This window comes from Periplaneta americana, chromosome 11, assembly GCF_040183065.1.
Source record: "Periplaneta americana isolate PAMFEO1 chromosome 11, P.americana_PAMFEO1_priV1, whole genome shotgun sequence".
Classification (NCBI taxonomy): Eukaryota; Metazoa; Arthropoda; class Insecta; order Blattodea; family Blattidae; genus Periplaneta; species Periplaneta americana.
The window spans coordinates 159086957-159108747 of record NC_091127.1 but is presented as its reverse complement, the minus strand read 5'-3'; the positions used below and the strand labels follow the sequence as shown (position 1 = coordinate 159108747).

The window sequence follows — 21791 nt, the reverse complement described above, 5'->3', positions numbered from 1 at the left end:
GTTCAATTCCAAACCCTGTCTGTTATCCTGGACGTTCCTAATGGCATACTCTAGAGCAAAGTTAAAAATTAGAGGTGATAGTGCATCTCCTTGCTTTAGCCTACAATGAATTGGAAACGTATCTGACAGGAACTGACCTATACGAACTCTGCTGTACGTTTCACTGAGACACATTTTAATTAAACGAACTAGTTTCTTGGGAATACCAAATTCAATAAGAATGTCATATAAAACTTCTCTCTTAACCGAGTCATATGCCTTTTTGAAATCTATGAATATCTGATGCACTGTACCCTTACACTCCCATTTTTTCTCCATTATCTGTCGAATACAAAATATCTGGTCAATAGTTGATGCTTTATAATAATAATAATTTTATTTATTTATTTATTTATTTTATTTATTTATTTAATGTGCTGTACAACAGCCAGTGGCCAATTACAGTTCAGCACAAATATAACAAAAATAATTATTACACATAAATATAATTACAATTACAATAATGACGATGAATGGATAACTAAGAATACTAGGAGACAATGTTAATTGAGTATAATGCCTAAAAGAATAATAATAATAATAATAATAATAATACTAATACTAATACTAATACTAATACTAATACTAATACTAATACAAATACTAATAATAATAATAATAATAATAATAATAATAACAATAAATATGTTGTTGCTTCTTGTGTATGCGGATGACGTGAAATGTTAGGAGAAAATCCACAAAGGATTAGGGAAAACACGGAAATTCTACTTGAAGCAAATAAAGCGATAGGGTTGGAAGTAAATCCCGAAAAGACAAAGTATATGATTATGTCTCGCGACCAGAATATTGTACGAAATGGAAATATAAAAATTGGAGATTTATCCTTCGAAGAGGTGGAAAAATTCAAATATCTTGGAGCAACAGTAACAAATATAAATGACACTCGGGAGGAGATTAAACACAGAATTAATATGGGAAATGCCTGTTATTATTCGGTTGAGAAGCTTTTGTCATCTAGTCTGCTGTCAAAAAATCTAAAAGTTAGAATTTATAAAACAGTTATATTACCGATTGTTCTATATGGTTGTGAAACTTGGACTCTCACTTTGAGAGATGAACAGAGATTAAGGGTGTTTGAGAATAAGGTTCTTAGTAAAATATTTGGGGCTAAGAGGGATGAAGTTACAGGAGAATGGAGAAAGTTATACAACGCAGAACTGCACGCATTGTATTCTTCACCTGACATAATTAGGAACATTAAATCCAGACGTTTGAGATGGGCAGGGCATGTAGCAAGTATGGGCGAATCCAGAAATGCATATAGAGTGTTAGTTGGTAGACCGTAGGGAAACCGACTTTTGGGGAAGCCGAGACGTAGATGGGAGGATAATATTAAAATGGATTTGAGGGAGGTGGGATATAATAGAGACTGGATTAATCTTGCACAGGATAGGGACCGATGGCGGGCTTATGTGAGGGCGGCAATGAACCTTCGGGTTCCTTAAAAGCCATTTGTAAGTAAGTAAGTAATGATAATAATAATAATGATAATAATAATAATAATAACAATAAATATGTTGTTTTTCGTGGCGCAGTCTGAGAAGTACTGGTAGATAGAGCCATTCTAGATTTAGAATCTGAATGAGTTTACATTTCACTTGATATTGCTCCGTTTGCGATAAAGTGAACACCTGCAGGGGTTGCCATATCAGAAATTACTTGGAGTTCAATTGGTAATGTTCTGAAAACGATGCAAACTTTGTGATTGTGAAGTGTAATTGAAATCACGCTGCGTGGTTCCATTTTTATCGGTTAAATGGACGCTTGAGCAAACAATTGATATTAAAACTGTGCGTTTCTCACATTGGCACGTTTCCCTGGGAAAAGTCCCGGCGGCCCAACCCAACTTCTGGTTTTGCCATTGTAAGGGGTATTGTTTATACGGGGGACTCCACTGGACCAAAACCTGCTTAGCCGTCTCTTTCTAAGAGCGACACCGGTTCAACACTCCCCTCTCCTTCCTGTCCTCCCCTCTTGGGCCGCTCCAAGGGCAAGGTAAGGCATTACCAGGTAGACAGGCACGCAAGGTTGAGGAGTCGCCGTGTTCTCGAGTGGTGAAACGTTATGAGTGCGTCCAGTACAGCTCTAGTTAGAGGGTTATAGTTGTCAGGTGTACGAACGTTGACGACTCCCACGTGTTTGTAGGAGAGTCTTGAGTATGTTCAGACACAGTTACTACCGTGTGAGCAACAGTTTTGAATTGTGCCGGTAAATTATGCGGTGTTGGCAACTGAGACCAGAGTGAATACGCGCTGTCTGTGATATCACTGCATCCTGCAACGTCCTGTGTTACATGTAAGAGAATTCACTATTAATAAGGCTTGGATTTTGATGACATTCCATTTTTTATTTGCTTAAAACCAGTGCTGACTTACTTTTACGTTCCATGGTACCTTTGTCGTTAAAATGTGTAATTAATACGTTAAATTAGGCTACATTAATTTTCATATTTCTGTTACAATTTACCTTTAGGTACTAATTCTGGATAGAACTATTTGAAGAATAACTATTGCATCGTCTTCTAAAAATATCAGATTCACTTTTAACCCTTCAATTCACAATGTGTCCTAGGTTACTAGGCCATATGCTATAATTTTAATAGAACAATAGAAAAAAATTGGTAGGAAAATTAAATTTATCCAAAATTTCACAATACTATAATATTGTGCAACATATAAAATATGGACATTGCGATAGTTGTTTTCTTTACAGTCCGACACGGTTTAATAAACTAGTGTGATGGTTAGAATTTATAAAACAGTTATATTACCGGTTGTTCTTTATGGTTGTGAAACTTGGATTCTCACTTTGAGAGAGGAACGTTGGTTAAGGGTGTTTGAGAATAAGGTGCTTAGGAAAATATTTGGGGCTAAGAGGGATAAAGTTACACAACACAGAACTGCACGCATTGTATTCTTCACCTGACATAATTAGGAACATTAAATCCTGACGTTTGAGATGGGCAGGGCATGTAGCACGTGTGGGCGAATCCAGAAATGCATATAGAGTGTTAGTTGGGAGGCCGGAGGGATAAAGACCTTTAGGGAGGCCGAGACATAGATGGGAAGATAATATTAAAATGGATTTGAGGGAGGTGGGATATGATGATAGAGAATGGATTAATCTTGCTCTGGATAGGGACCGATGGCGGGCTTATGTGAGGGCGGCAATGAACCTCCGGGTTCCTTAAAAGCCAGTAAGTAAGTAAGTGTGAGAAATGAAGTTTTGCCAATTTAAGGGTTTTTTATATTTTCATTATTTAAATATTTGGAGTTGAGGAGTTTTATATAAAAGTGTATCTGAAGTTAAAAAAATATTCATTTAGGCCTAGGAAACTGCAAAAAAATCCATAACAACTGTCTTTATTTTAGTTAATTAACTCTGGTTAAGTTTTATGTCAAATTCTGTTTTAGTTGTTTCTAATTATTGTCTGTCATCGTTTCATCTTCGTAAGTTTGGTACAATAATATCTTTGTTTTTCAATACCTTAGGGGTGAAACTTCGACATCTCCCAACACTACACACGTCAAAGAAAATGTACTTAAATCATTGAAAATTACACATTTCTCCGTCTCACGTCACATACCTACAGTATCTCTTCAGCTAACCCATTCACCTTGTCACATAACTCGGTCTCGTGACACTTAGCTAACCCCCATTCAACCCATCTAACCCGCAACGAAACGCAAATCAAACGTCATTCCCATGTGTGGTGTGAGGAATATCGAAGATTGGCTTAATTGAGGTTCATTTTGAAATGTTGTTGCACTGCAATTCGTAACATAAGTTTCTCAAAAATAAGTTGTAATAAAGTATATACTACACAGACCTTCTTCAGTAGCCTGCCTGTATCTCAGCACAGAGTCGAGCAACAGCATGTTAAAACTTTAATGTACAAAATACAGCAAGCATGTATTTCAAAATGTAGTTACACGAATCTGCAAGCAGCGATAGGTTGATATAGCATTTAAAATAGTCTAGTATGTTACCAATGAGCAATAGACCTCTGTCCACACCTGTGGAGTAACGGTTAGCACGTCTGACCGCGAAACCAGGTGGCCAGGGTTCCATTCCCGGTCGGGGGAAGTCACCTGGTTAAGGTTCTTTCCGGGGTTTTCCCTCAACCCAATACGAGCAAATGCTGGGTAACTTTCGGTGCTGGACCCCGGACTCATTTCACCGGCATTATCACCATCTCGTTCAGACGTTAAATAACTTAAGATGTTGATAAAGCGTCGTAAATAACTTACTAAAAAATAGGTCTACTATTGTGTACCGTGTAGATTCGGTTTTGTATAGTCTAGAGAATATACGTAAGAGAAAGTGTTGCAAATTAGAGCGCAAGTGTTAAATTAATATTTATACCGAGAAATGTAATCACATGTGGAAATGCAAGGTCTGTTGATAAACATATGGATTTGTGACTATTGTTTATTTTGCTTAGAATTAATAAGTTTAAAAAAAATATTAAGGTACCTTCTTCTGTAAAATTTTAAGGAGATTTTTAGGCAATTAATAGCCAACAAAATCTAAGCCTTAGTCAATATTATGTTAACTAGATATACATTATCAGTCTTACTAATAAACCGTGTATAGTTTTTATACGAGACTTATGCAGAGTTGAGACAGAAAACGTTACTGATAAACGGTGAATAAGCTATGGACGTATAAACAGGCTGTAACTATACAATGGGAATTGCTTTGCAGTAGTTATATACACGAAACCCCTTGTTTAAGCGTTGTATATAGAGAAAAAATGGCCGCCCCTCTAACAGCTGTTCGTATCGACTGTCATTTTATGATGATGAATGCCTTGTAACCAAAGAAGAACAAACCAAATATCATAGAATTATTAGAATAATATTGCTGTAGCTTGTACTCTCTGACCAAAATGTAGTGTGGTAATCGATTAGAGCCAGTTGTACTATCGATACTTAACATGCAACACTAGAGCGCTCTACCGGATGCAATAGAGAACCTCAGATATTCTATTATCTTTCGTAACGAAGTAATGACGAAACTATGACGTAGCTGTGTAATAGTTGTACTGTTATACACGACGAATGTAGTGATTATTAGTAAGGAATTTACACACGACTTATAAACGAGCTACTCATTGTATAAGTATAAGACAGTTAAACGTGTGTATATATAGAGTTTTTATTAGTAAGACCGTATGTAAATATATTATAGGCTGTGCATGTTAATACATTGCATAATGGTGTTTTACCTGTGTAATTTCTTATTAGAGATTTGAAACATGAAGACTTATTTCTGACATTAAGAATAATTATTAGTTTCGTGAGTCTATAAATGATGTAAAAGTAAAAACGTCGAGGATTTGAAGTAATTATTGTAAATATAATTCTGTTCTATGAACGTATGTTAGTAGCTTAAAATACTGAACGATGTTAGCACAGACTACTCTAGGGCGAGGGAGGAATCAAGAACGAATATTCTGTTATTACGGGAGTAATAAAGTAATAAATATATAGGACCTAGAGCAGGAAATTACAATTTTGGGTGAAGGTATCCCCTTTACACGCCATGAAGGCGCATAGGCGACGTGGAGGTAGAGCTCCATGCTTCCGTAACGTCTACACAGGAATAAGATTGTGCGGACTGCTTCACGCTCCGACCTCTTTTTACCCTGGAAAGAAGAAGCGATATTCAATTTGACAGAAGCCTGAGCGAACCCAGCGGTCGTTGTGGAAGTTACGGTACCTGAAAATTCCCTCGCACCTTCCGGTTCTTATTTTCACTTTTTTTTTTTTTCTATTTCATTTCATTTATTGTATTCCGTAGATATTAGGCCTCCATTAGCAATGAAGTTTTAAGATATGGAACAAGTCAACGTTTTAAAAGGTTACAATTTTTTTGGCGAGATGTAGTGAGATGAGCAGGCTTAGAGACTTTAGACCCGATAGATGAAAACAGTGCGATTTCAAGTTGGAAAGCCGGACGGTAGTGAGGGTAGCGACCTACCTGTCGTCCCATGTGCTTTATTTACTCTGTCATACTCATAAGGCAGGGAGAGGAGGTACTGTTCTGATAATAAAATCAGTCCCGTACACCTAGTTTACTTTATCAGAAGAGAGGAAAGAAGATAGCTAGTAGTCTAGTTTTGATCTGTGTATCTATGTGATTAGTCTAAGAATATATGCGATATTCTGTGACATAAAAGACATGCTAGCAGGGAAGAAGTCTACGGACACTGCTGGGATAGCGAAAATAGATTTCAATGACTTAGTGTTTTTTCGTTTTGCATCCATTACATCATCCACTCCTGTGGAGTAACGGTTAGCGCGTCTGGCCGCGAAACCAGGTGGCCCGAGTTCGATTGCCGGTCGGGGCAAGTTACCTGGTTGAGGTTTTTTCCTTGGATTTTCCCCTCAACCTAATGTGAACAAATGCTGGGTAACTTTCGGTGCTGGACCGCAGACTCATTTCACCGGCATTATCATCTTCATCTCATTCAGACGCTAAATAACCTAAGATGTTGATAAAGCGTCGTAAAATAACCTACTAAAATAAAATAAATCCATTACATCATGTGATGTAGAGGGGAGCGTCTCCCAATATAAACTTTGTCTTGCCGACTACCGAAGAAAATTTAGTTTTGAGACCTTCCGAATGTGTGTTGTAGTAGGCTACATTGTAACAGTGCCATGTATTGTACATCTTAAGTTGTGTATATTGTGAAGGATTATTATGTATGTTGAGTAAGTATTGCACTTGTGCTTATGACAGAAGCCGAAAGGAAATGCATATTAATTTATTTTGAAAATTTCGCATTATAGGTTTTTTTTTTATTTTAATGTATGTAAACATTAATTTTTTGGTCCTATAGAATTTTTTCCTCTAACAATCGTTTTATTTTAATGTTTGATAAATTAGTTGCTTTTTTTTTTTTTTGGAACGTCACTGTACAGCACCAGCAGACTGGACTGGACTGCGTTTCATGTACACATGTCTCTTCTTCTACCGACTCCCATCTCCCTCTAACACAGTGAAAAAGCTGCCTATAGTATGGACTTAGTAAACTTATTCTATCGGGTCCAAAATCTCGATGTCTGGAGATGAGGCTGAGGATTCGCCAAAGATTACCTGGCATTTGCCTTATGGTTGGGAAAACCTCGGAATAAACCCAACCAGGTAATCAGACCAAATGGGGATGAAGTGAGGTGAGGCCGAGGACTCGCCATAGACCACCCGGCATCCTCCCCACGCCTGGGGAGAACCTCGGAAGAAACCAACCAATCAGACCAAACGGGGAATACAGTTGCTCTACCAGTTCAGTCCGAGCCATCCGCCAACCCAGCTTAAAATTAACGTAACTAGTTTTTGAGCACGGTAAATTTTATAGCAAATGATAACGAAGCATTTATTCTTCTTAAGTCTTCGAATTTACAGCGCGTAAATGGAAAACTGCTATGTTGGAAATTTTTTAGTTGGTTATTTAACGACAATGTATCAACTACTAGATCTAGGTTATTTAGCGTTGATGGAAATTGGTGATAGCGAGATGGTATTTGGCGAGATGAGACGAGGATTCGCTATAGATTACCTGATATTCGGGTTATGGTTGGAGAAAACCCCGGGAAATATCTAACCAGTTAATCCAAGCGGGAATCGAGCCCATTCCCGAACGCATCTCCAGATCGACAGGAAAACCTCACAGCTGACAGAGCTACGCCGGTGGCATGTTGAAATTAAAAATTTTTATTTTCATCTGTATATATTAATGGCGCAAGGAGATGCACTATCACCTTTACTTTTTAACTTTGCTCTAGAGTATGCCATTAGGAAAGTTCAGGATAACAGAGAGGGTTTGGAATTGAACGGGTTACATCAGCTGCTTGTCTATGCGGATGACGTGAATATGTTAGGAGAAAATCCACAAACGATTAGGGAAAACACGGAAATTCTACTTGAAGCAAGTAAAGCGGTAGGTTTGGAAGTAAATTCCGAAAAGACTAAGTATATGATTATGTCTCGTGACGAGAATATTGTACGAAATGGAACTATAAAAATTGGAGATTTATCTTTCGAAGAGGTGGAAAAATTCAAATACCTAGGAGCAACAGTAACAAATATAAATGATACTCGGGAGGAAATTAAACGCAGAATAAATATGGGAAATGCCTGTTATTATTCGGTTGAGAAGCTTTAGTCACCTAGTCTGCTGTCAATAAACCTGAAAGTTAGAATTTATAAAACAGTTATATTGCCGGTTCTTCTGTATGGATGTGAAACTTGGACTCACACTTTGAGGGAGGAACAGACACTAAGGGTGTTTGAGAAGAAGGTTCTTAGGAAAATATATAGGGCTAAGAGGGATGAATTTACAGGAGAATGGAGAAAGTTACACAACACGGAACTGCACGCATTGTATTCTTCACCTGACATAATTAGGAACACTAAATCCAGACGTTTAAGATGGGCAGGGCATGTAGCACGTATAGGCGAATCCAGAAATGCATATAGAGTGTTAGTTGGGAGGCCGGAGGGAATAAGACCTTTGGGGAGGTCGAGGCGTAGATGGGAGGATAATATTAAAATGGATTTGAGGGAGGTGGGGTATGATGGTAGGGACTGAATTAATCTTGCTCAGGATAGGGACCAATAGTGGGCTTATGTGAGGGCGGCAATGTACCTCCGGGTTCTTTAAAAGACATAAGTAAGTAAGTATATTAATGGCATGTGTTGGCAATGTTTTCATAACCATTTTCTTCTAGAGTTTATTGACCTTATGTCGTTTCTTTCGGAAAGAAGTAGTCCTCACATGAAATTTTATTTATTTATTTATTTATTTCAAATATACAGAATAAAGAAATATAATTACAAAACAAACAAAGAGAAATACAAATAAAATAATACAAGCAATATGAAAAGAAGATACAGTAGTATTAACAAAATTTGACCGAATGAGCAGCGCTCGTGCTCGGTCGCAGTTCAGATATAATATTAAAATAAAAAATAATAATATAAATAAATAGGTAAAATAAAATAGGAACTAAAATATATTTACAGCGGCAATGGAATTATATAATATAATATTAACACTATAGAAGAATAATATCGCACGTGAAAAGTAGGACTAATATATATTTCAAAATTATAGAATACAAATATAACATAGGTTGATTAATTCATACACATAGGCTATAAATTTATTTAATCAAATTGAAGATATTAACACGTTTCTAATTTTCTTGTTATATGTTAGTGGGTTACATGTTAGAAGTTCTGGATGTAATTTAGCTAAAGAATTATACAACCGAGGGCCAAAATTAATGCTATGCTTTAGACCAGCAGATGTGAGACATTTAGGTTCTACTAATGTTGAATTAATATTTCGTCTTGCGTCATAATTGTGTCTGTAATACAAACTTATTACGATTTTTATGATAAAATTTTAACAGCGTATACTTATAAATTTGTTCAATATTAAATACATTAAATTCAGAATAAATTAATTTAGTTGGATAATCGAAACGTTTCTTCAAACAAATTTTAATTATTCGTTTTTGTAGTAAATTTAACGGACTAAGATTAATTTTTGTACTTCCACCCCAAACAATTATACTATGCTACGGAAAAGAAGACTATCGCTGGTGGAGATGGCCTAGCTCAATATTACAATAATCATTTACACGTTTTATTAGAGACTAAGAAAGGCCCTTACTTTAAATTTATGCCACTGCAGCTGTGATATTTGCAATAGTAATGGTGGTGGTGGGAGTAGTAGCAGTAGTATTAGCAGAAATGGTGTAGTAATACATAACATTATTGCTACCGTTGTCGTTATAGTAATATTGGCTCTAGTCTTAATAGATGGCCCAGCCCTGTGCATAAGAGGGGAAGTAAAAAGGACGTAGAAGCCGCCGCCCGTGTCCTTTTCGCTTACACCGCCTTATAAACAAACACGGAGTAAGGCTCTGTGCATCAGTGGTGGATTTTAGGAGACCAGCGACGGCCGAAAATTCGTTAAAGCTATGATGCTCGCCTGATAAAACCCTTCACTGACCTTCCTGCCTGCTCGTACCGCACCAAAACACTACTGTCTCAGCCGGGGAAGGTGGCGTGGGGAGTTAAGGGGTGGTCTGCAGTGACTCAATTGAGGTATTAGCGCCAAGGCTTGACATAGCCTAAGTGAAATGTATTATGACAGAATTATTGATATATAAAAAATCATTGTACAACGAACAAACAGAATATAATGAAATATATTTGTTATTTGTAACCATAGACGTTCCGAAAGTGGCTAGTTGATTGGCTGGTTTCCAGTGTCTTGAGTAGCGGTCAACTAAGACCTTTCTAGAATTCCGACACTCTGGCAGGACAGAATTTACTTTCTGAGCTGTTGGTTGGAATTCGTGATATTCGATGACAAGATTAAGGCAAATATTACGACATCACTCCTACCTTTAAATTCCAGCAATGTCATCAGGATTTGACAGGCGGCACCATCTGCACTTAAGGAATTAGAAGTGACTGAATCAGAGATTGTATTGACTTTTTTTCCCTATGGGGTACCAATTTTATTTTTAGATCTATTTGCACGTAATTAATTTACTTATTATTCTGTAGATTTAATACTTGCAGATATTTTGGCCTTGTAGTTCTATTATTGTCGGCCAGCTTGGTTCTGTGGGTAGCGTATGCACTTTTTATCCAAGCGGTCCGTAGTTTGATTCCCGGAGTGTGCAATCTTCCGTTCACGAGACTAGATGTTTGTTCCTTGTTCATAAGTCGATAAGAAAGGGCTAGATAAATCATAATAAAGAAAGAAAGAGAAAAAAATTATTATTTATTTAGTGATAATGGCTTATGTTGTAATTACTTCTCATTAGGCTCAGATTCTTTTATACGTCATAAACTTTGACTTAGATTCCTTCTGTTTCATTTTCCTTTTGGAGAAAATTTTGTTTACAATTTTTCCACTCGAAAAATGTATCAGTTTCGATCCATTTGAGCTTACATTATTTGGGTCCGAGTATAGTATTAAAAAACGACAATGTTTAACAAAGTGTGTCACTACTTGAAAAAAAAAGCATTCTTCAAGAATTCTAGAAGGGGAATAGGAAACCAGCGATACAAATTAACACAAAAAAGAAACTTCTTTTAGAATCACTTCCGGCCTGCTTTATTTCGCGCGACGACAGACGGGAGGAGAGCGCTTCCAACAAGAGTCAGGTGTGAGCGTAATTGCTCATTTCCACTTTCATGCCACTGCTGACGAAGCTTATGTATGGTAGCTCTGTTCCCTTGGTTACAACAGGAGTTTTAGCACTCTGTTTAAAAGCGGCCAGGAATATTATACTCGCTGGAAATAATAATCTATATAGGCCTATAATTAATTATCCCTTTAGGAGGTAAGTTTCCATTAGAAGAAAAATCAACTCCCTTCCCTTTAACTCAAACGTTCGTTACAGTCTTCAAAGCGATCGTCTGACTCATTCCGTAAATTCACAAATCGTATGATTCCTCAGTCATATATTTAAAACTACCCGTACCCGTGCTCTCCGCTGCACCCGTTAGAAATAAATATAAAGTAATTACATAATTAAAACAGGACGTTTGATCCAGGGAACATTCGTGTTTGATAGAAGGATAAATCGTTTATTATGTTACTTTATTTAAATTCTATTAAAAGATTAAAATGCGATCATTTTGATCCAGAGGCCACTCATTTGGTCATAAAAGTTATTTTAGGAAATACAGGAAACGAATGCCTATCAAGTTTTCTGTGCATAAGACGCTATTTTAATCTTACCTGTCCTCGATTCACTCAGAAGATAAATAACATTATAGCATTATGTCCATCTAGAGAAACTACACTTTCCAATGGTGAATTAATAATTAATGATACAAATCGGTTAATTTAGCTTCCGATATTACTTCATACAAACACAGAAACATTATCTGTAGGCTATCTTTCATAGCTTTCGATTGTTGTTGTCCAAGGCCCCTTATAGACGAAGTCATTTGTTTTTTTTATTTCATTACACCTCCTTAGATGGCGTTGTTATTGTAATTTTAAAACTCATTTATCTCATTAAATATCAGTCCTATCAAAATTTTGTATGGGATAAAACTTATCGGAAATTATTTTTAAAGAAACTTTTGTTATGTAATATTTTTCATGAAAATTAAGAATAAGGGAGATATTTCGATTTTTTATAATTCAAGCCCCCTTATAACCCCCCTTTTTAAATAAAATATTTTGATGCCATATAGCCTAAATTTTAAGTTACAACGAACTTAATTTATATTCCAATTTTCATATAAATCGGTTCAGCCGTTATCGCGTGAAAAGGTAACAAACATCCAGACAGACAGACAGACATACAAACAAAAATGTGAAAAAAGCGATTTTCGGTTTCAGGACGATTAATTATGTATGTTAGGACCAATTATTTTTGGAAAAATCGAAAATTACCAGAAAAATTTCGGCTACAGATTTATTATTAGTATAGATAGATGGTACAAGCCCATAGCTTTGAATAACATACTGTAGATTAAATCCAACTGAAGCAGGATTTCCAGGTGTTCCATATTTTACGGCATGTCCGGAATTTCAGGCCGGAAAAACTTGTTCCGTATGAATGCCATACTGGGCACTAAAACTCCTGTATTTACTGATCGATTGGAACACCCTGTATCGGCGGTTATGAAGACGATTTCTTACAGTTTCCAAGGATATACGTACAGCAGATACCCTCATTTATTTTATTATTTAATTATTTTTATTCATTTATTTCTCAAATGGCAAGTACAGTGACAGAGATTATAATTGACTCATTAATTGTCTCGCTTCCCAATACCGCCTGATCTTAGTGGAGCATTGTAGCTCTGGGCAGTTTAATCAACCGTTCAGGTGTTCGATTGTTCAATTTCTCAATTGATATGGCTGCTATACAACACAGACAACTGCTTAAGGGGAGAGGACGGTATTTTTTGGTGAAAAGTGAGCAAATTAAAAAAAAAAAATTCTTTAAAATCCTCTGTGTTAGACTATGGAATGCATAGCATAATATTTTGTGGGTATTTGTGCCCTTATCAGATGTTGAGATGCCATTTTTAAACTTCCTGCGTTATGGATTTTTAAATCACTCGCCCACTTTTATTGTTGTTTTCGGTAAATTGAATTTTCAAAAAAAAAAAAAAAAAAAAAAAAATCTTTAAGATACTCTTTGATATGTGTGGAATGCATTGCATAACATTTCGAGGGTATCTGTGCCCTTATCGGATGTTGAGACGCTATTTTTAAACTTCCTGCGCTGTGGATTTTTAAATCACTCGCCCCCTTTTATCGGTTTACGGTAACTTCATTTTCTTGCTACATTGCCAGACAAAAATGGATATAACTTCTCAACTATTAAAGATACATGCATGAAATTTAGAACATACATTCTTTAGACTATTAGGAAACTTTGCTCTTTAACAGAATTTTGTTAATTGATTTCATTTTAAAACTACGTCAGTTTGTTTGCAAGAAAGGAAATCAGAAAATTGTTATTAAATTTTAATTGTTTATTTTTCAAACGTAGGGACTAATATCAAAATTCTGTTACAGACAGTTTGTAGAGCATGCTTTTGCAAGTACATTGCAAAACACTGTTTGAATCTACCTTTAAAAATGGTTTAGATATATCGGTTTTAGTAAAATCCTGCATTGGGTATATTTTTTTTCAAATCTGGGCCCCAAATAATTTTTTTTTCAAAATATTTATTTTTGGTTGAGTTGCTACAGCTATGAGCTCTCTAGATACAAAAATCTAATATTTTACACCAGATAGGAAAAACGTTTTAAAAAATACCATCCTCTCCCCTTAAGAATCGTACGACAAAGAAGACAGATATTCTTTAGGGAAACACCAATTTTCTTTGCCATTACATCATCGAAGACGTCTACAGAATGTGTAACATTACCATTTTCGATATGCACTTTCAATTACTCGAACCAAGTATTATACCATTTGGTGTATTTTTGTTTTAGTGTTTTGTTATTGAATTCAGCTCATTCGAGTGTTCCCAGTTCATAACTTCAGCACTAGTTTTGATATTAGCTGTGATTGAATTCAAATTGTAATACGTACTTAAAAGTGTCTTTTGTCGTCTCGCCCGTTAACCCACCCCTCGATCTTATACCCTGTAATTAGTTTCCAAAACACTGAGGCAGAACAGGTTCCTGTAACGGCAGTGGACCCTGTCTATCTATCTGCCTGCATAATTCAGTCTTGTTGAAATTCAAATTACGTGCTATAATACAGTTCAGTTCGTTACATGAATTTAATTTCTGTATCTTTTTAAAACTACAGTGAAATGAAATACATTATTAATGCGGGTTGGAACAATTGTTTTCTTTTTTTAATCCATAACCGCAACATGTGGGTTTTAACATTAAATACCTCTGTTGAATACTTTTTATTGTTTTTTATTTGGTTATCTTACGATGCTTTATCAACTGCTGTGGTTATTTAGCATCTGAATGAGACTAGGATGATAATGCCAGCGAAATGAGTCCAGTGTCCAGCGCCGAAAGTTACCCAGCATTTGCTCTTAATGGTTTGAGGGAAAACCTCGGAAAAAACCAACCGGAATTTAACCTTACCCCGCTCGTTTCACGGTCAGGCATCACTTGTTGTTTAGTTACAATTACGACCTACTTTGTATGTATGTATGTATGTATGTATGTATTTATTCACACTGCAATGGGTATATACCCGGTGGCAGTGGTAACTAATTATACTCAATAATGACAATAATAAACTTATTAATTAAAAATACAATTAATAATACTAATAATTAATACTAACAATAATTTATTTATAATAATAATAATAATAATAATAATAACAATAATAATAATAACAACAACATGGAATATCCTAAATTAAATGAAACGATCACTTAAAATAACATTTGAAATAAATCTAATTTGTATCTTAAAACTAAGATCGAACTAAAACCCACGAGTATGATATGTTCATATCTGCACAAGTACCTTTCAACATTACACTCATTTCGCTGTCAACTCACTCACTGCACTGGAACTACGACACATTTTCACTGATTCTATCCTGATTTCAATAACACTTCAAAAACATTTCATTGTTCAAATACTTTGCACTGCCACTATAAACTATAAAGCTTCGCTGACAGGAACACGTTTCACTTACACAACACACTTCACTAACACAACACACTTCACTGACACAACATAATTCTTCACTGATACAACACTTCAATAACAACATATCATTTACAACCTTTAAATACTGTGTATAATATACTACCGTCTATTAGTAAAGTCCTTAAGCCTATTTTTAAATACATTTTTGGTTGTTGGTAAAGCCTTTAGTAAGTCTGCAGGTAAAGCATGCCAGTCCCTGATAGAACGATTGAGAAAAGAAAACTTTCCAGTGTCCGTCCTCTGTCTTCTTTCCCTCAATTTATAAGAGTGGTCGTTCCTTGAAGAGTAATTTGGCGGCTGCAACCTATTTTTTATTTCTCTCCAGGCAGGCTCACCTCTGTATGTTTTGAATTTAGAGTTAAAAATGTCGTCCAAAAATTCATGTCAAGAAATAGTGCTTAACAAAATAGGAATAATGAAAAGTAAAATTAGTAAATTTCCGTCCTCGGTCGTCTAGTGGTGACTGTGGTTCATATTAGATCCGAAGATCTCGGGCTTAATGCGGTCGGAGCGACGGATTTTTAAAAGACAACAGAATTAATTAGCATGACTGCTTGGGCAAGTAAATAAACCCGTGTGTCTATATCGTAGTTTTGCGATAGGTACAAGAATATAGTCTATGATAAATTTTCCAGGCAAAATTTATGTTTAGTTGTTCCTTTTCTCATCAAGGCCCCGTACTTGCGGATGACGTCTTCGGATCAACGTCTCGATTACGATTGCATATTTTTCTGTAATACTTTACTCCCTATCTTGGAGCAACAGTAACAAATATAAATGACACTCGGGAGGAAATTAAACACAGAATAAATATGGGAAATGCGTGTTATTATTCGGTTGAGAAGCTTTTATCATACAGTCTGCTGTCGAAACATCTGAAAGTTAGAATTTATAAAACAGTTATATTGCCGGTTGTTCTGTATGGCTGTGAAACGTGGACTCTCACTTTGAGAGAGGAACAGAAATTGAGGGTTTTTGAGAATAAGGTTCTTAGGAAAATATTTGGGGCTAAGAGGGATGAAGTTACAGGAGAATGGAGAAAGTTGCACAACGCAGAGCTGCACGCATTGTATCCTTCACCTGACATAATTAGGAACATTAAATCCAGACGTTTTAAGATGGGCAGGGCATGTGGCACGTATGGGCGAATCCAGAAATGCATATAGAGTATTAGTTGGGAGGCCAGAGGGGAAAATACCTTTGGGGAGGCAGAGACGTGGATGGGAAGATAATATTAAAATGGATTTTAGGGAGGTGGGATATGATGGTAGGGACTGGATTAATCTTGCTCAGGATAGGGACCAATGGCGGGTTTATGTGAGGGCGGCAATGAACCTCCGGGTTCCTTAAAAGCCAGTAAGTAAGTAAGTAAGTAAGTAAGTAAGTAAGTAAGTAAGTAATACTGTACTCCCAAGAGTCAAAACATGAAAGAAAATACAACATAAAAACGTGGACACAACACAATAAGCTGCATTGCAATTAAGAGGTGAAATTGGTTGATTTCCATTGCTTTCAGGTGTGATCAACTAAAACTTTTCTGAATTCCACTTGTATGGCATAGTTTATTTTCATTATCAGCTGAAACATCTGTGTAAGCATCACATCGACGTAATACATATTTAGCGCGTTTTCTTACTTATTAGGGACTGCATTCGGACGTGAGACTTGGTTCGAATCCAACTCGGACTGATTATCTGGTTGTTTTTTTTTTCGAAGTCTTCCCCAACTATAAGGCGAAAGTTACACAATTCCATTGACGAATCCTTGGACTCATCTGACCAAATACGAGCTCGCTCTAGTATTACCACAGTCTAGTATATACAGTCACGAAGCTCAATACGTAGGGAATATGCATCCAATGACATATACAGGGTGTTTAAAAATACGGGGCGTAATTTCAGGTATGTATTTTCCACATGTAGACAATCAAAATAGTTCATTACAACATGTGTCCGGAAATGCTTTATTTTCGAGTTATGGCCTTCACAACATTGAAATTCACCGGAACGTTTTTCTACCCTTCTACCCTTCGTGTGCTGATAGGAGTCATGTTCACAGCCTCCAGAATCTCCTCCTGTACTTCTGGAGTTGTAGATCTTGGTCGTCCCCTTCCCAAACCAGGAGAGTTCAATTTTCCATACTCGCACAGACGGTAATGGAGACGTACAAATGTCTTCCGATCTGGACATTGTCGCTGTGGGTACCTCTCCTGGTACAAACGACGAGCCAGCGCAGCATTGCCGTCCGCCTTACCGTACATGAAGTGTATCTCTGCCAGCTCTTGATTTGAATACATGTCGCACAGTCTAACGCCTACACAACACTGAATGTAACCTTCGCCTCGGAGTGAACTGTCAGAGTGCCCTCTTAATGTCTCCTTAGACGGCAACGACCTGCGGAAAGAAAAACGTTCCGGTGAATTTTAATGTTGTGAAGGCCATAACTCGGAAATAAAGCATTTCCGGACACATGTTGTAATGAACTATTTTGACTGTCTACATGTGGGAAATACATACCTGAAATTATGCCCCGTATTTTTTAAACACTCTGTATAATGAGAAAAGTGCGCTCGAGTTGAGCATCCAATGACATTTGAACTTTAGTTGCTAGCCGCTAGGATCGCTACTATCGCACATTGTATTGTTCCTAGTGCTCTCAGTTGCTAACCGCTTGGAACATTGTATCACGAGAAATGCAAAACAAAATCACCTCAAGCTTCGTGACTGTATGTACTGTAAGACTGTGGTATTACGTTTGTACTGACGAACTTATAATCATCGATGGATTATAGGCGAGGATGACGACTATGAGAAAATAGTGCATCATATTTTATTTATTCTGGTGGAATTAGGGCCAGTACATACAACATTTCAGCAGAGAGAAGGAAGAACAATAATAATTAATATAATAATGAGAAAAGTGCGCTCGAGCATTAATGTCCTAGTTTAGTCTTTGATATAGTGTGTTAGAGTGCTATGCATAGACATTTCGCTAGCCCGCGCTACGAGCGTGCTAAACTAGCCCCGGCTATCGAGTGATTACTTGTACAGGATTCATATCATAGCATATCGCTAACACTGGTTTATGAATACGGAAAACGTTAGTTCGCTGATCATCCACCGGAAGCCCGCGCTAAGAATGTCTATGAATATGGCCTTATTGATTTGACTCTCTTCGCACACGTAATGATGTGCTATTTCCTCCAATTTTGTCCGCACAGCACACACTTGCAGTCCTCTGTCGATTAATGTTAATATCAATAAGTAACTATAACGCCATTGTATTAATATCATCATCATCCTTCACGAATTAGGCCTCTGTAGACCTGTTTCGGCCCCATCTAGCAGTCTTCTTAAAGGTCTTCCTGGTCGACGATGTCCTCTAGGTTTATACTGCATCATAATTTTTGGGATTCTTGAATTTTCCATTCTTCTTACATGATCTAGCCAATTGAATTTGTATCTGCTGATTTTTTCTTCTACTGACTCTACTACTAATTGTTCTAAAATTTCTTCCTTCCTTTTTCGGTCTAAAAAAGTATATCCTGCCTGTATTAATATGAGAACGATATAAAGAGCATTGATTAGTAATTTTGTTTGACACTAATCGACCGAATGTTATAATATTTATTCGTACAACATAAATTTAATGTGGCATATGACTATCAGATTTACTTTCCTCCCGGAAGGAGTCTAATTTTACCCGGAAAACTCATCAATCATGACTATTTTCCGGCGTAGAATTACTATAGCCTATGTGAATTCAGAATCACCGAGAAGAATCAGACTATAAATTTTACAGTTGCTCTCAATAGTCTAATTATTATTATTATTATTATTATTATTATTATTATTATTATTATTATTATTGAATCTAGAACGTGTGATCTCAAACTGGCCATGTGTAGATACTCTAAGAAGGTCTTCTCCGTCTTTTAATGTCCATCTTAGTGTTGGTCTATTGACTAGGTGATAATACTGAGTCAACAGTAAGTAATGCCACTAATTTCAGTTATTCTTTGAGATATTTGGGAAAAAAACGTTTAATACAATTTTGATCGTTTGTTCTTTGTTTTCGAGATAAAAATTGTTTTATATGAAACATTTGATAACACATTTTAAGAATGCTATTTATTGAATTTCCAATATGCTCAGTCAATTTAAGTGAGCAGTGTATTATGACAATAAACGAATGAAAAAAAAAAAAATAAATTGTCCTTTAAATGAACAGAAAATTGATCAGAACAAATGTACACAGGGTCGTGCTGAAAGTCATGAACAGCACATTGCTATAATTTCAATTTCAACAATGTAACAAAAACGATTATATTATGATAATAATCTACAGACTTTACACTTTATGTATTGACATATTGTGACGTCATTAACCTTCTATCATGTGACCACAGGCAATGTTTGAAAAATGGTCGACAACGACGGTTCGTTTCGACAGCATGCTGTCATTGGACGTCAGCAGTGTTAGGAGATGAGTGAAACATTTCGAAGATGGGAACACGAGCATCCAAGATGAGCCTCGTAGCGGTCGCCCTCGAACTGCCTCCACGGAACGCAACAAGGAAAGAGTTGATGAGTTCTGGGATGCATCTTGGTTGAATTTCTTGAACCTGGACAGACCATAAATGCTGTCCGCTATATTCAGACAGTTTTGAAGCTCCGTCATACACTGCGCGAGAAACGCCCTGGAAAGAAGATCATCCTGCAACACGATAACGCGTGGCTTCCCACTGATCATGTCACCGTGGAGAAAATCAGAACATTTGGGTTGGAAATTCTTCCGCATTCTCCCTACAGTCCCGACTTGGCACCCTCCGACTACCATCTTTTCGGTTCTGTAAAGGAGCAGCTGCGAGGCCAAAGCTACGAGACGCTGGTGGACATCAGTATCTTCGGGAAGATGAAACACCAAGGGAATTTTCAAACTTACAGAACGGCGGGAAAAATGTGTGCAAAGAGATGGAGATTATGCTGAAAAGTGAAAGAAAAGTCTGTAGATTAAGATGATGTACCTGGTTTGTCTAAAAAATAAAAAATAAGATTTATAACTGTGGGTTGCTCATGCTTTCAGTATGACAATGTAAGAGTAATGGAACGGAGAAAAATTCTCTGCGGCGCCGGGATTTGAACCCGGGTATTCAGCTCTACGTGCTGATGCTTTATCCACTAAGCCACACCGGATACCACCCCGGCGTCTGATAGAATCGTCTCAGATTAAGCTCCAACTCTTGGGTTCCCTCTAGTGGCCGCCCTCTGCACTACGTCATAGATGTCTATGAACGTAGGACCGAAGTCCACACATGTGCTGAGGTGCACTCGTTATGAGTGACTAGTTGGCCGGGATCCAACGGAATAAGCGCCGTCTTTACGCATATCATATATTATTATTATTATTATTATTATTATCATTATTATTATTATCATTATTATTATTATTATTATTATTATTATTATTATTATTATTATTATTATTATTTTAATGTACCGGAGTACATATGATATTTCCATGCAGATATTCTGCGTCATCATACGATGTAAGAGTAATGGAACGGAGAAAAATTCTCTCCGGCGCCGGGATTTGAACCCGGGTTTTCAGCTCCACGTGCTGATGCTTTATCCACTAAGCCACACCGGATACCACCCCGGCGTCGGATAGAATCGTCTCAGATTAAGCTCCAACTCTTGGGTTCCCTCTAGTGGCCGCCCTCTGCACTACGTCATAGATGTCTATGAACGTAGGACCGAAGTCCACACATGTGCTGAGATGCACTCGTTATGAGTGACTAGTTGGCCGGGATCCAACGGAATAAGCGCCGTCTTTACGCATATCATATATTATTATTATTATTATTATTATTATTATTATTATTATTATTATTATTATTATTATTATTATTATTATCATTATTATTATCATTATTATTATTATCATTATTATTATTATTATTATTATTATTATTATTTTAATGTACCGGAGTACATATGATATTTCCATGCAGATATTCTGCGTCATCATACGATGTAAGAGTAATGGAACGGAGAAAAATTCTCTCCGGCGCCGGGATTTGAACCCGGGTTTTCAGCTCCACGTGCTGATGCTTTATCCACTAAGCCACACCGGATACCACCCCGGCGTCGGATAGAATCGTCTCAGATTAAGCTCCAACTCTTGGGTTCCCTCTAGTGGCCGCCCTCTGCACTACGTCATAGATGTCTATGAACGTAGGACCGAAGTCCACACATGTGCTGAGGTGCACTCGTTATGAGTGACTAGTTGGCCGGGATCCAACGGAATAAGCGCCGTCTTTACGCATATCATATATTATTATTATTATTATTATTATTATTATTATTATTATTATTATTATTATTATTATTTTAATGTACCGGAGTACATATGATATTTCCATGCAAATATTCTGCGTCATCATACGATGTAAGAGTAATGGAACGGAGAAAAATTCTCTCCGGCGCCGGGATTTGAACCCGGGTTTTCAGCTCTACGTGCTGATGCT

General features: G+C 36.8%; 1 protein-coding gene and 2 non-coding genes across 3 annotated transcripts in view; 1 reads left to right on the top strand and 2 right to left on the bottom strand.

The window, feature by feature from the left end:
* Window positions 1–2087: 2087 nt before the first annotated feature.
* Window positions 2088–21791, top strand: part of PsGEF (Protostome-specific GEF) — a 509082-nt gene continuing 489378 nt past the window's right edge. The window contains exon 1 of the mRNA XM_069840300.1: window positions 2088–2355. The gene's annotated coding sequence lies outside the window, so the exon portion shown is untranslated. The remainder of the gene's footprint in view (window positions 2356–21791) is intronic.
* On the bottom strand, window positions 20840–20911 carry TRNAH-GUG (transfer RNA histidin (anticodon GUG)). Its single transcript has one exon. It is a non-coding gene; the product is annotated as a tRNA-His (tRNA).
* On the bottom strand, window positions 21327–21398 carry TRNAH-GUG (transfer RNA histidin (anticodon GUG)). Its single transcript has one exon. It is a non-coding gene; the product is annotated as a tRNA-His (tRNA).